This window comes from Brachyistius frenatus, unplaced genomic scaffold (assembly GCF_029030835.1).
Source record: "Brachyistius frenatus isolate BFR_SWC_R1_liver_20210118 unplaced genomic scaffold, ASM2903083v1 Contig_90, whole genome shotgun sequence".
In the NCBI taxonomy this organism is placed as follows: domain Eukaryota; kingdom Metazoa; phylum Chordata; class Actinopteri; family Embiotocidae; genus Brachyistius; species Brachyistius frenatus.
In genome coordinates, this window is record NW_027210689.1 from 1,093,421 (window position 1) to 1,108,235 (window position 14,815).

The 14,815-nt window shown below is 39.7% G+C and overlaps 1 protein-coding gene across 1 annotated transcript in view; it reads left to right on the plus strand.

The window, feature by feature from the left end:
- Positions 1 to 12,998: 12,998 nt before the first annotated feature.
- Positions 12,999 to 14,815, plus strand: part of fbxl16 (F-box and leucine-rich repeat protein 16) — a 46,882-nt gene continuing 45,065 nt past the window's right edge. Inside the window, exon 1 of the mRNA XM_069710168.1 lies at positions 12,999 to 13,368. The gene's annotated coding sequence lies outside the window, so the exon portion shown is untranslated. The remainder of the gene's footprint in view (positions 13,369 to 14,815) is intronic.

Genomic DNA, 14,815 nt, shown 5'->3' on the forward strand with positions numbered 1-14,815 from the left:
GTGCAGGACTTGCATGAACTCTCAGACTTTACCTCATTCGTGATATCTCAGGGACAACCTGACCTTCAAATTTGGCAAAAATGTTCACTTGGATGCAAAGATGAGGTCAATATGACCTCACGTCTGACATTATCCTCCCATTTAATTCCGTGAGCACGATAATCTCAGGGACGCCCTGAGAGAATTTCTTTAAATATGGCACACACATTTACATTGACTAAAGGGGCAATTGATAAGATTTTGGTCAAAGGTCAAGGTCACTGTGAGTTTACATCCATTTCCCACTGTGAACGCAATATCAGGAACGCCTTGAGGAAATCTCTACAAATGCAGCAAAAACATTCATTTGTATTCAAGTATAATTTAATAAGATTTTGGTGGTCAAAGATCAGAGGTCAAAGACTCTACATCCTACATCAAATCATGCTTGTGAACACAATATCTGGAGAACGCCAGGAGGAAATATTCTCAAATTTAGCACAAATGCTCATGTGGCCTCAACAACTAAGTGATTTGATTTTGGTGGTCAAAGGTTGCAGGACATTGTCACTGTGACCTCACATTTTTCCCATTATTTTAAACGTGATATCTTAGGAAAACTCTTAAGGAATGCTTTCAAATTTGTCACAAACACTTTAGTTGGGCTCGGAAATTAAGTGGGTAGATTTTGGTAATCAAAGGTCGAGGTCATATGACCTCACATCCATCCTATCCGTCAGTCCTATTCTCGGAAATGCGATATCTAAATAACGTCTTGAGGGAATTTCTTAGTTGAAGGGAGACTTTTACCACATTTCACACTGATGACAGATACTACATTGGTGACATTACTTCATCATCTCAAGATGACAGCAGATCGATACTCTCTGTGCCTTTTATGTGTGTTTTTCGTAATTTGTCTGTCTGTTAACATCACATTTTATAATAGGAACCCCCCAATTGCCAACAGGATCTCCTGATCATAGGATTACATTGTAACTTAGCTGTAACACACCGGAGGAGAGCCAGGACCCCATCACCAACAAAACGGATGAACTCAATCTACAGATCTCCGGTAACAACTTCATAAAAGACGACTGTAGTCTGATAATGATAGAGACATGGTTGAACTCCCTCATCCCGGACATAGCCACAGAGCTAGCTGGCCACAAAGCATTTTACTGGGACAGAAACAAAAACTCTAGTAAGAGCAAAGGAGGGGAGTTATGCATTTACGTTCATGACAACTGGTGCAAAAACAGCAACATCAGACAGTCACTGTTCTTGTGATTTAGGGTAGGGGCGAGCAAGTACACCAATATATGTATCAGTATCTGTTAAACCAACTGAACTATCTGTATCTATATCCGTACTCTCTTGATCTGAAAGTGGCTGTGCTTAGATTGGAAGTGGGTGGGAACTAACTGAAATTCATAGGTAGCTAACCAAAAAATTGCTGAATTTATTATAAAACTATTCACAGAACAGCCCAAGAATTGAGCTTCAGAGCAATGTTTTTGATCACAAGAGAAAGAAAACTATTTACAGAATAAGTTTCTTTAACTGTCGCTGAAGTTGCTATATTTATTGTTATTTCTGAACTACAGTGAAAAAAAAAGTCAGGCAAGTCATGTTCGAAATAAAATAAATATAATGTACTTTATTTTGTATTTTGTTCAGTAAATAATGTGTGTCTCTGTGTGTGTGTGGGGGGTGGGGTAATGTTTTAGCCTGGTTGTATTATTTTATTAAATAAACTGACGGTGGGAAGCTGGGTGAAGGATGCATCCAGCTTTGCATTATATTCTCACTGAAATCGCTCAGTTGAGTGAAGATATATTAATGAGGTAGGAGCGAGCCAATTAAGGAAAACCCCGGTAGGCAGTGAGTCACGAACTGTAACTTCCAGCTCGTCCGGTAAGAACAAAGTTCTCCAAATAACTCAGCTGAAGATATTTTATACAAATCTAATTGAAAAAAGCCAATGCCACAAATTAACCTGAAGAGTCATGAGTTATTGTTAATTCCTCTGGACACTGACAGAACATGTGCATCTGTGTCAGCTGCAGCAGTCTGTGTAAACGAGGAGGTGGCGTTCGGTGTGTAGCTGGCCCCGATGTCAATACAACTAGAGCTGGTAGTTACCAATGAGTATTTTCATTAGCATGGATATTGACACATTTACTCTGATGATACCCGTGCCCTTCAAAAGTATATTATCCATACCGGATACTCATTTCAGCCGAATATTCGTCTCTTCCCTAATTTAGATTACCTGTCAGTTCAATGCAGATCCATACCGTCATAATCATAGCTGTTTATGTCCCACCAGATGCTAATGGTAGCATGGCCCGAAGCTACCTAATCAGCATGGTAAATTCACACCAACGCTCACATCCTGAAGCAGTTCACATCATAGCTGAGATTTCAATCATGCATATTCAAGGACAGTTCTCCCCAAATTTGACCAACATGTTAAATGAGCTACGAGGGAGAAAAACACACTCGATGAGGCCTACAAAAACCTTAAGAACGGATATGGGTCAACTCCACTACCACATCTCGGCCAGTCAGATCACGTATCTAACCCCAGCATGCACCCCCCTCAGGAGAAAAATTCCACCTACCACAGAGACTGTTAAAATTTGCCTGAAGGAGTTTCCTCGCAGCTGCAGGACTGCTGTTAATAACCATTTGGGACATTTTTGAGGATCAAGTTTTAGAAGTGTACTATCATTTGTGCTCTGCTACATTCAACAATATGCAACCGGGGGTACCCAACCAGAAGCCCTGGGTGACAAAGGAGATCAATTTCTCCTCAAGGATTGAAAAATCGTGAGGTCTGGCAGCAGAGCACTTTTGTTGTACCCTGTACATTGACAATCAAGTATTCTGGTTCAGATTCTGACCCTGGGGAGTCCATCTAGAAATTGTGGTAGTTGTATAGATCATGTGTGCTGTTTAGGACTGAAGTTCAGTTCAATTAAATTCAATATTATTTATATATATCAGTACGCTGGTCTACTTGTGGTTCCCAGAGTTTACAGAAGTAGAATGGGAGGCAGAGCCTTCAGTTTTCAGGCTCCTCTCCTGTGGAACCAGCTCCCAGTTTGTGTTCAAGGGGCAGAAACCCTCTCTAGCTTTAAGATTAGACTCAAAACATTCCTTTTTGATAAAGCCTATAGTTAGGGCTGGCTCAGGTAGACCTGAACCAACCCTGAGTTATGCTGTTATAGGCCGAGGCTGCTGGAGGACCTCGTTACATGCTGAGCTTCTTTTCTTTCCTCCTACTCTTTAACTGACTCATACCTCACCATCCTTTTCTCTCCCATAGCTTTTTCTTACTGTCTGTTGTCTCCATTCAGTTCCCTCGCTCACGTAGTTTCTCTTCTTTCTTTTGCAGATGTCCCGTCATGGAGCTGCATGTCTCTGCCCTGCACTTGTCGTCTCCACCAACAGTTCTTCTCTTCTATCTCTATGCTGTCCTTTTCTCTCTATGCTCTCCTCTCACCCCAACCTGTCGAGGCAGATGGCCGCCCACCCCTGAGCCTGGTTCTGTCGGAGGTTTCTTCCTGTTAAGAAGGAGTTTTTCCTTCCATCTTTTGGAGGTTTTTCTCCCTTAAAGAGGAGTTGTTGTTTTTTTCCCCTCCTAGCTTATGTGGGAATTGTTGAATTGTTGGGTTTCTCTGTAAAATATTGTAAAGTCTTGCTGTAAGGACTTTAATGTGTTAAGTGCCATGAAATAACCCGTGTTTTAGATTTGGTGCTATATTCAATTCAATTCAATTCAACTTTATTTATATAATGCCAAATCACAACATAGATGCCAAATCACAACATAGATGTGATTTGGCATTATATAAATAAAGTTGAATTGAATTGAATTGAATTGAATGAATTGAATTGAATTGAATTGAATTGAATTGAATTGAATTGAATTGAATTGAATTGAATATAGCACCAAATCTAAAACACGGGTTATTTCATGGCACTTAACACATTAAAGTCCTTATAACCGAATTTTACAGCATTATATCATAAGGTATGTGTGGGCCATCCAAAATTCTGAATTTATAGTTTCTTTGTAGCAACATCTATATGGGTTTGGACAGATATTCATGTAAACTCAAATTTGAGTGGTATAGCGGAGGCATAAAACGGCTGGTGGTATTTCTAGTTTTTTAGGCATTACACAACTTTTCTAGTCTTTTGTTGCCCCTGTCCCAACCTTTTTTAAATGTAAAGTTGGCATTAAATTCAAAATTAAAATTTCTGTTTCAAAATTGTATATGTCTTTACATGATTTCCAAATCAAACCATTCTGTTTTTTGGGTTTTTTTTCTTTATATTTGTGTGGGGGGAAACAGGGTTGTCACTGATAAAAAAAATTTTTTTTTTTAAATCATAAATGTGATGCTAGATATGATAATAACTCATGATTTTATTCTATAGAATATAGATACTCCTATAATTACCGTTAGCCACTTGTAGAAATTTTGGCCTTCTAGAATCTTTATATTCAAGGCTATAATTTAAAGAATGCAAGACAGTTAAAAATGATATAAAACATGATGTGCTGGATATGAATATTTTTTATCAGCTAATAAATCATGTTAAAGCAGCCCACACCTTTGATTTTTTGAAGATGATGCATTCAAACTGAAATTTGAAAGGTTACTAATGGATTCCTTGGCTAATCTTATGAGTCTGATATTCATATGAGATCAGCCAAAGAATTAAACAATATGGAATGTATTATACGCTATAATTTATCTTTACTCTCATACTAACTTGGGAACCCTGAAAGTCTTCTGTGGTGTCTATCTTATTGTGCCAACCCAAGATTTTTCCTTTTGTCTCTGTCCATCTAGATAACTGTAACTCATTATTTGCTGCCCAAGAAAATCTATTAACCATCTCCAAATTGTATAAAATTCCACATATAGGCATCTTACAATACCTTAAAAATATGGGCTATTTTCCCTATTCTAAACTCATGGTGAGCTGTGGATTCCACAATTGATTTTGAAGTACCAATGTTTTTAAACCAATAAGCTGCCTTGCCCAATCTACATTTTGGAGGTTCTTAAGCCGTACACCCCTGCTTGCAATCTGCTGACTAGCTGTTCCTTATCCCCAGGACAAGGCTTGAGAGACAGAGATCAATAGGGTATTTGCTATATGGGGTTTCAAAATTGTAAATTCTTTTCTTTAGGGAAGGCAAGACAGACAGTAGTCCTTTTTTTAAAAACTAATTTGGTATAAAATAGTTTTTAATCACAGTTTATTTTTCTTTTTTGTTTCCAAGCTTTTATTTCTAACTATTCATTTATTCGTAATCATATTATTCATTTTCTTTTTTCCAATTTATTTAATTCTGATTGCACTGCCCTTTTTTCATTTTGATTTGTAATTGTGGTCTGTATTTAAAAAAATTTGTGAAGAACTTTGTAAACTAGTTTATAAAAAGTGTTGTTAAATGAAGTTTATGATTATTAGACAGCATTCTAACCTACATCAACACTGTCTAGCCTTCAGACAGAATAGTACTGCAGCATGTGGTAAAGAGCATCACCAGGGCCAAGCTTTTTCTCTCATCAAATACATCTACACATTACGGTGTTGAAGGAAGGTCTGCAGAATCAGGAAGGATCACTCTCACCCATCATTCCCCCCATCTGGAAGAAGGTTTCAGAGCATCCAGGCCAAGTCTTCCAGAGTCAACTAAACAATTCCTTCTCACAGACAGTAAGAATGCTGAACTCATCGGTCTGAAGGACTCACACTTAACTGTCTGTTGAAATACTCTGCCCCCCCCCCCATCTCACTCACTTTATAAGCGTTGGACACTTTAATCACCACCGTTTGATGCTGCTAAAGACTGATATATGCACAACAGCAACCACTGCTGTAGACCAACAACTGGTCAGTTTCCTCACCGTCTTTCCTTCACCGTCTAGTGCTTGGTGCTTGAACAGTTAATTCATATACCGTAGATAGATGTTGGTAAGTGTATAAATAAGTGTTTATACAAACGTTGTACAGTGTATTGTCTGTATTCATTGTCTTCTGTGTTAAATATAGCACAGTATCCTGGAGTAATTATGTTTAGTTCCTCACGCAACACATTTGTGTTGAGAAGGAATGACAATAAAGTTGACTTTGACTCTGAAAAGGGTGGAAGCCCCTCCCCTTCTGTCCATTACTGGGAGTGTTCCTCTTTCTCCACTAAGAAGCCCTGCAATATTAATGCTATAGAATGCTATGTGCACTACACCATGTGTCTCTGGGCTTTCATTAAGCTTTAATTTTCAATTGCCATTTTAAAACTTGCATTTGATTGTGTGTGCATGCCGTATATCTATTTACCATGTAAATGCATGAACTTAATTTGTGTTTCAGTGTGTGTGTATGTGTATGTGCATGCATGTGTGGGTGTGAGCACCTATGTGGGTGTATCCCTTTGTCCCAAAGGGGGTGGGAGGCTGAACGGGAGGGTAGGAATCTAAAAATAGAGCGCTATCCAGCTCCATGCCTTTTTGGACGAAGAGCGTGACAAAGAAATAAATAAATGGAGAGAGAAATCAAGAGAGCAGCTGTGCCTGGAAGCTACAGAAAAAAAACCCCAGGAAAACAGGCAGTGAGCCTTTGCGTCACTTCCTTATTGAGGTTGTGCCCCAAAACAAGACTCCTGGTAGGTAGTTATTCCTAAACGGATTTGCTTGTGATCCCTAAAAATAAAGGAACATCTGATATTTCAGCTGTGTAAAAAAAATGGAGAACATTCTGAAAACAAACATTTTGTGTAGATTAAGTTTTTTTGTTTTTGTTGTTATTCATGGTTTAATCATCTGGGCCCTATCTTCTTTCCCGGCTCAACGGCAACGGAGCGCAGATCTAGACAGTGGTATTTTGTTCCATACTTGTGCCGATTTGCAAGGCAAATGACATGGGCAGAATGGCACAGCAGGGAGTGTGTCACTGATAATGCAATTGTATGCATTACAGTGCAATTTTGAGGTGAACTTGCGCCTTATGGTTCAGATCAGCTCAGATCAGGTCTAAGTTTGGCGTAATAAGCAAAGAGCTGTATCCATGGGTTCAGTGGGCAGAGTGCACATGAACAGACCTATCCAAAATCCCACAGACAGCTTTGGATATTCTACGTATTCAATCTCACTTGCATAAATAATTTAAACAATATCTTTTAATGCAGAATTCTGATTCAGTTCATCATATGAAGAACTAAGATGACTCAAATATTGAATTGGATGTGAATCAGGCAGTTGGCACTCGTCATGACGGGCTTCTTCTTAAAGTTATGGCATTGGCAACTGGGAGTTGCTAGCCAAACCTCAAGTAGAAGCATTGGAGTCATTGGTAGGTAAGGGCAGACAACCATTTATGATTCTACTGCCCACAAAAAAATTATAGTTGGAGGTCTTTACTGCCTGTGAGCCTTGTTCTTTAATCATTTTCAATGTACTCTTTCCAATGACCAGGTTTTAAAAATACCAAGCCCTGTGTTCACTCCCACCAGTTCCTGCAAGAGCAGGCTCCTGTCAAGGCAGACAAAATTCTACCCCCCACCTGCATCATCACCTGGAACATTATGGCTTAGGTGAAGCAATCATTCACTGATAACCCGGCCACTTGTTTTACCAGAAAAATGCCTCAGTTTTTTTGGCCCACTCCTTATATCCAAAGTGGTTAACCCCACAGGCTGAGTGCCTCCACCTTACTCACCCCATGTCTTCCCAAGAGACCCTGTTGTATTGCCTCTCCAGGCCCCCGCCATCTGCCTATTGATAGAGAATTTGCATACTCTGTCAAACGGTTATTGAAAGTTGTTAGAGGGGCCTCCATTACCTGGCTTACTGGGGGGTTACAGTTCCGAAGAACCTTCTTAGGTGCCAACTTATCACAGAGCTTCACCATTTCCACCCAGACCAAACTGGTGGGACGTGAAGAGTCATTGCGTGTGGAAGAATTCTGTCCCATTGCATCTTTCCCTGCTTCTAGCTCTCCTGACCTTTTAGACCGAGAAACTCACACTTTTCTGCCAGTTGCATCACAGTAAACAGTAGCCTATATACTGCAATGAATAATAAAAAATAAAAAAAATTGGCTCTCTAATTATTACCTCAATTGTTTGTTTAAATTCTACAACAAATTATTATTTAAGTTTTTTTTTTACTTTAAAATGTTTAATATGTTATTTGGTGTTTATTTGTAAAAATGTATCCTCATTTTGATAAGCACATTTTATTATTCGTACAAGGAAATATTTACTTAACTACCACATTGTCTGTACGACTTGACACAAGTAAAGTTTACTCAGATAATGCCTGTGAAGCTAATTCATTCCTCATTTTTGTATTTCAAATGCAGATTCATCCTGTTGAGATGGGTATCCCAGCAAAGCTTGGCGTAATTTTGAAAGATGCAGGCATTCACATGAAGACATGTTTTTCTTTTTTCTTGGCCAGTTTTTTACTTTGAGCTCCATTGAAGAAGTACACTGTGGATACCACTGTGTTGCATCACCGCTGCTTTTAACGATACCCTGTAAATGTTTGGGAACTGAGGAAACCAGTGGCTGGAGTGTTGAAAAGGTGACAGGTCTGGACTGCAGGCAGGCCAGTTTAGTGCACGGACTCTTCGACTACAGAGCCATGCTGTTGTAATACAACCCCGCTTCCAAAGAAGTTGGGATGCTGTATAACATTTTAATTAAAACAGAATGCAATGATTTGCAAATCAAACAAATCCATCTTTAACTGAAACTAGACCAAAGACAATTTTGAATTTGATGGCAGCACCACATTTCAAAAGGTTGGGACAGGGGCAAAAAAAGACTGGAAAAGCTATATAAAGCTGGTGAGCTATCTTACAACTGATTAGGTTGATTGGCAACTAGCCAGTAATATTATTGGGCATAAAAAGAGCATCCTAGAGAGGCTGTGTCTCTCAGCAGTGAAGATGGGGGGAGATTTGACACTCTATTAAAGAATGCGTAGGAAAATAGAGCAAACAATTTAAGAATAATGTTCCTCAATGTAAAATTGCAAAGAATTTGGGGATTTCATCATCTACGATACATAATATAAAAACATTCACAGAATACAGAGAAATCTTAGTACTGTACACATTGGACAGGGCTGAAAACCAACATTGGATGGCCATAATCTTTGGGCCATCATGCGGAACTGCATTTGAAAACAGACACAATTATGAAGAGAATATCATTGTCTGAGCTAGAAAACACATTTCATTGCTGCGTGACAAAAATGCTGGTGAAATTATCATGCAAAAAAGAAACCATATATAACCATGATTCGGAAGGGCAGCCACATTCTCTGGGCCTGAGCTCATTTAAGATGGATTGAGGCGAAGTGGAAAACTGTCCTGTGAATTTACGATTAAAAATTGGAAGCGGGGTTGTATTATAACAGCATGGCTGTGTAGTCGAGGAGTCCGGGTGCTAAAATGGCCTGCTTGCAGTCCAGACCTGTCACCCATTGAAAACATTTGACACATCATGAAATGAAAAATACCACCCAGCACTATAGTGCAGCTGAAGTTGTATCTCAGGCAAGATTGGGACATTTCACTTTAAAAACTCCAGCCACTTGTCTCCTCAGTTCCCAAACATTTACAAAGTGTTGTCAAAACAAGAGGTGCTTCAGCATAGTGGTAAACATGCCCCTCCCAACTTTTTTAAGACGCGTTTCATAAAACGATAACATTTCTCGGTTTTTGGTCGATTTGCAATTAAATGTGGTTTTACATAACTTGCAAATCCTTGCATTCTGTTTTATTAACATTTTACACAGCTTCCCAAGTTTTGGGGAAACGGGGTTGTACGGTATGTGCACAAAGCGGTTTGGCATTGTTTTGCTGAAATAAATAAGGACTTCTCTGAAAAAGAAGTTGTCTGGGTAGCAGCATTTTCTGCTCCATAATTTCTAAAATTAATTTCAAATTTTGATTGTTCAGACCACAGGATAGTTTTTCCACTTTGCCTCAGTCCATTTTAAATGAGCTTGGACCAAATCTCAGAGCTTATTGAAACATATCGTCCTAATGAGTGCTTCACTCAGACTGCTGGCCTGCTTGTGGTTCCTAGATTTGCCAAAAGAAGAACGGTAGGCAGAGCCTTCATCCTTCAGTCCCCCTAGTTTGGGTTAAGACACCCTCTCTAGCTTTAAGGTTAGACTTAAAACATATCTTTTTGATTAAGGTTCTAGTTAGGGCTGGCTTGGGTGACCCTGAACCAACGTTTGTTTTTTCAATGCCAGTGTTTCAATTTAATTTTATTTAAATAGCGCCAAATCACAACAGGTTATTTCATGGCACTTAACACATTAAAGTCCTTACAGCATGACTTTACAATATTATACAGAGAAACCCAACAATTCAACAAGTCCCACATAAGCTAGGAGGGAAAAAAAAACTCCTCTTTAAGGGAGAAAAACCTCCAACAGAGGGAAGGAAAAACTCCCTCTTAACAGGAAGAAACCTCTGACAAAACCAGGCTCAGGGGTGGGCGGCCATCTGCCTCGACCGGTTGGGGTGAGAGGAGAGCAGAGAGAGAAAAGGACAGCATAGAGATAGAAGAGAAGAACTGTTGGTGGAGACGACAAGCGCAGAGCAGAGACATGCATCTCCATGGCAGGACATCTGGAAAATAAAGAACAGAAACTACGCGAGCGAGGAAACTGAATGGAGACAACAGACGATAAGCAAAACCTATGGGAGAGAAAAAGCATGACGTTAAGGATATGTGATGGTGAGACATGAGTGTATAGAGAGTGAAAGAGTGAAGTTAATGAGATGTAATGGTGAGATATGAGTGTACAGAGAGTTAAAGAGTGAGAGGAAAGAACCTCAGTGCATAACGAGGTCCCCCAGCATCCTGGGCTTATAACGGCATAAGTAAGGGATTGTTTAGGGCCATCTGAATCAGCCCGAACTATAAGCTTTATCAAAAAGGAAAGTTTTGAGTCTAATCTTAAAGCTAGAGAGGGTTTCTGCCGCTTGAACACAAACTGGGAGCTGGTTCCACAGGAGAGGAGCCTGAAAACTGAACGCTCTGCCTTCCATTCTACTTCTGTAAACTCTGGGAACCACAAACAGGCCAGCTGTCTGAGAGTGAAGTGCTCTGATAGGATTATATGGTTCTATAAAACCTCTGAGATAAGATGGAGCCTGGGAATGAAGAGCTTTGTAAGTCAGCAAGATATTTTTTAATTATTTTCTTGATTTAACAGTAAGCTAATGAAGAGAAGCTAAAACAGGAGAAAAATGATCTCTTGCTTTTTCACTCTTGCACTTGTATGGTGCCATTACATGTTATTAACTTCTCGCTCTCTCTCTCCCACAGTTTTTGCCAATTTTTTATTGCCTCTCCATGCAGTTTCCCTCTTTCACGTAATTTCTGTGCTTTTTTTTTGCAGATATCCCTGTCCCTGGAGCTGTACGTCTATGTTCTGTGTTCACTGGCCCCACCAACAGTTCATTGTCTTGGATCGCTTATCTATGTTCTCCCACCACCCCAACCAGTTGAGGCACATGGCTGCCTACCTCTGATCCTGATTATGTTGGAGGTTTCTTTCCGTTAATAGGGAGTTGTTGTTCCCACTGTCAGAGGCTTTTCTTCCTATTAATGGGGAGTTTTCTTTCCTTCCAACCACTTGCGTGGCAATTGTTGGGTCCCGATTGTGTTGTAAAGTTCTGTTGTGAAGACTTTACTCTGTTAAGTGCCCTGAAATAACTTGTTGTGTTGTGATTTGGCAAAATATTTTTTAAAAAATTTAAAAAAAAAAGAAAAAAGAAAAGGCAGCAGGTTTCCAGATCATGTTTGTGGTTTCTTCTTTACATAGTTTTAACCTGCAGTTGTGGATGCAACAATGATGTTTTTAATTGATGGGGCTACACTGTGACACATGTAAAGTAGTCATCCAAGTGACCAACTTATCTGTCAGACATGTACCTTGCATGGAGGATACCTATCCATTCTCTGCCGTTACATTGTGTTAGTGATTGAAATACACTCATTATGAGGCAGAAATTCAGAGAACAAGTAGTTTGAAATTTGTTTAACTGTGCATGGGTGTTACATTCCCTGACTAATGTCTAGGGGAGGCGGGGAGTAACAATGTAAATAAACTAGGGAAAAAATTATCACGAGCAAGAAATGAATAAATGAAAAGGATTTATTAACAATAAATCAAACAACCATATAAGGCACAAACTTAAAACTACTCTCTAAAAGCGAAAAAGCAGAATAAACAAAAGCGATGTATTAACAATAACTCAAACAACCGCATAAGGCACAAACTTAGAACTACTTTCCCAAAAGGGGAAAAGTGACACTACAGTAATGCTCAATCTACCACAATACACAAGCTAGCTAACTGGTCACCTACCAACGCACTGGCACACAAAACACCTACATGCACACTAAATGTAACCTGCAAGCTGGCCCACTCGGATTTTCTGCCTGGTTCCCCCAGCCTCTGATCCACTGGGGCACCAATCAGCAGACTGACAGCAGCCGCTTTCAATCAAGGGTTTCAGCTGGTAGCTGCAGGCAGTATTATGGGAGTCACCTGTATGGAACCTGGGGGTGGAGAAAGAGGGAGAGCACAGGACACACACTTATGTAACAATGGGAGTCCTAAATAGTTGTCAATTATTTTCACTCTTTCTTTCATACCTGATTCAATCAAAAGAAATTGACAGTTTGTCAGAAGAGGGGTCTTAAATTTGATATATGCCCCTTGAAGATTACCACTGGTCAATTGCAGTTTTACTTGCACACACACACACACACACACACACACGTGTATCCAGGTAAAGCAATTGTCAGGAGTCAAATTTAGGTTTGAGTGTTTCTGGACTGTAGAACAAGCAGAAGGCGCTGTTCAGGTTACATAAGAAGCAGACCCAGTGGCTCTATGCACAGCGTTGCTCCAGCTGCCCTGGCGTATCTCTTTAAATGAGACAGAGCTGCTCGGCTCTGCGTGTGTGCATGTGTGTGGAGGAGAAATTACGAGACAGAGAGGGCCACTCTGTTATGGAGGACTAGGCGTTCGAAAACACAACAGAGAAGCTGTTTTGCGTTTTAAATGATTTACCTGGTTTGAAGCAGGGTGCCGTATATCGCTTCTTGCCCATGATTCAGATTTCAGACCCGCGTATTCTTCTTGTGTCTATGGGCTTGGTAGGCGCATCTCTTGCTTACCGATAGAACGCAGGACTGCCTCATAATATTTATTTATTTCGCCCATTCTGCGCCGCAACGTTGGAAGGAACGTTATCGAGAGGCAGCATTAACAGCGTGCTGATCATGGATTAATGCCCGAGCGAATTTTCATCTGAAAGGTAGGTTTAAGGGATGCTGTCAAAAAAAGGCCAGACGAGGAGGATGTGTCCCGGGGTGCAGAGTGTGAGTGGGGGTGTCTTTGCTTGTGATGGATGGTGTTGCTATATGGCAGCAGCATCCACACTGCAGCTCCTCCGCTCAGACGAGGCGGAGGAGACTGCAGAGAAAAGGGGTGATGTGGGCGAATGGCGCTGGCTGTTCCAGCTCTTTGTGTGCATGGTGCGGCCTTTGGGAAGACGGAGCTGATCAGCCGCATCGAGGTGCCTATTATTAACAAATACAATGACGTCAGCGTCTGTTAGTGACGCAACCTCTTTCGTTCTCATTTGCTCAGCGATGAAATGTCCCTCTTCTCAATCATGTTTAACTGCTATCTTTGTTTTTTCAGTCATTGCCCCACCCCTGGTGCTCTGTCAGCTCTTTATCAGTTTATATACTCCATGAATGTTGCTGCACGTTCTATTTTTAAGTTCCTTAAATGGTCTAAAAAAAATAAGAAAAATCAATATAGGCCTATTTGAATATATTTTTGTGGATTTGAGCTGTGTTTTGCTTTAAAGCACTCGTTTGAAATTTGTAGCGTGGTGGGGGTAAAGGGATACATTGAATAATACAACACGTGTATGTTTTTTTAAATCCTGCTAGGTAAATGTCCACATTTTTTTTTTTTAACTTTGCACTTCTAACTTTGTAAATGAGCTTTTCTCTAATAATGTTATATGTCCCAGCTCAGACTTAGATAGCCTTGAAATCACAATGGTATTTTAAGGGTTCTTTTCTCATACTTAAGAAACAGAGGAGAGATTCAAAATGGCAACTGGTGCAGTTGATATGCAGTGAGCTCAGTAACTATAAGTTGCAACAAGTTGGATAGTGGCTGTTGATCAAAGTTTAATTATACTGCAGTGTTAATGTCTTGAGTTACAGTAAAGAGCAAATGTAAGTTCTAGATTGAGAGTGACGTAAGCTCAGAATCATATAATGTGTTTAATACAATACAGCCACAGATATTGTCTCACTCATGGTCTTACATGTCCGAAAATCTTTGGAGAACATTTTTAGTTTGATTTGCTGAACAATAGATATTTATATGATAATAATTACAATAACAATGCCAAAAAAAACGTTTCCAAAAAGTTGGGACACTGTTTAAAATGTAAATAAAAACAGAATGCAATGATTTTGCAAATCATGTAAACCCGTATTTAATTGCAAATAGACCAAAGATAACATATCAAATATTGAAACAGAGAAATGTTATTGTTTTATGAAAAATATATGCTTATTTTGAATTTGATGCCAGCAACACGTCTCAAAAAGTTGGGACACGGGCATTTTTACCAGTGTTTTGCATCACCTCTTCTTTTAATGACACTCTTTTAACAACACATTTAGGAACTGAGGAGACCAGTTGCTGGAGATTTTAAAGTGACATGTGTTCTATTC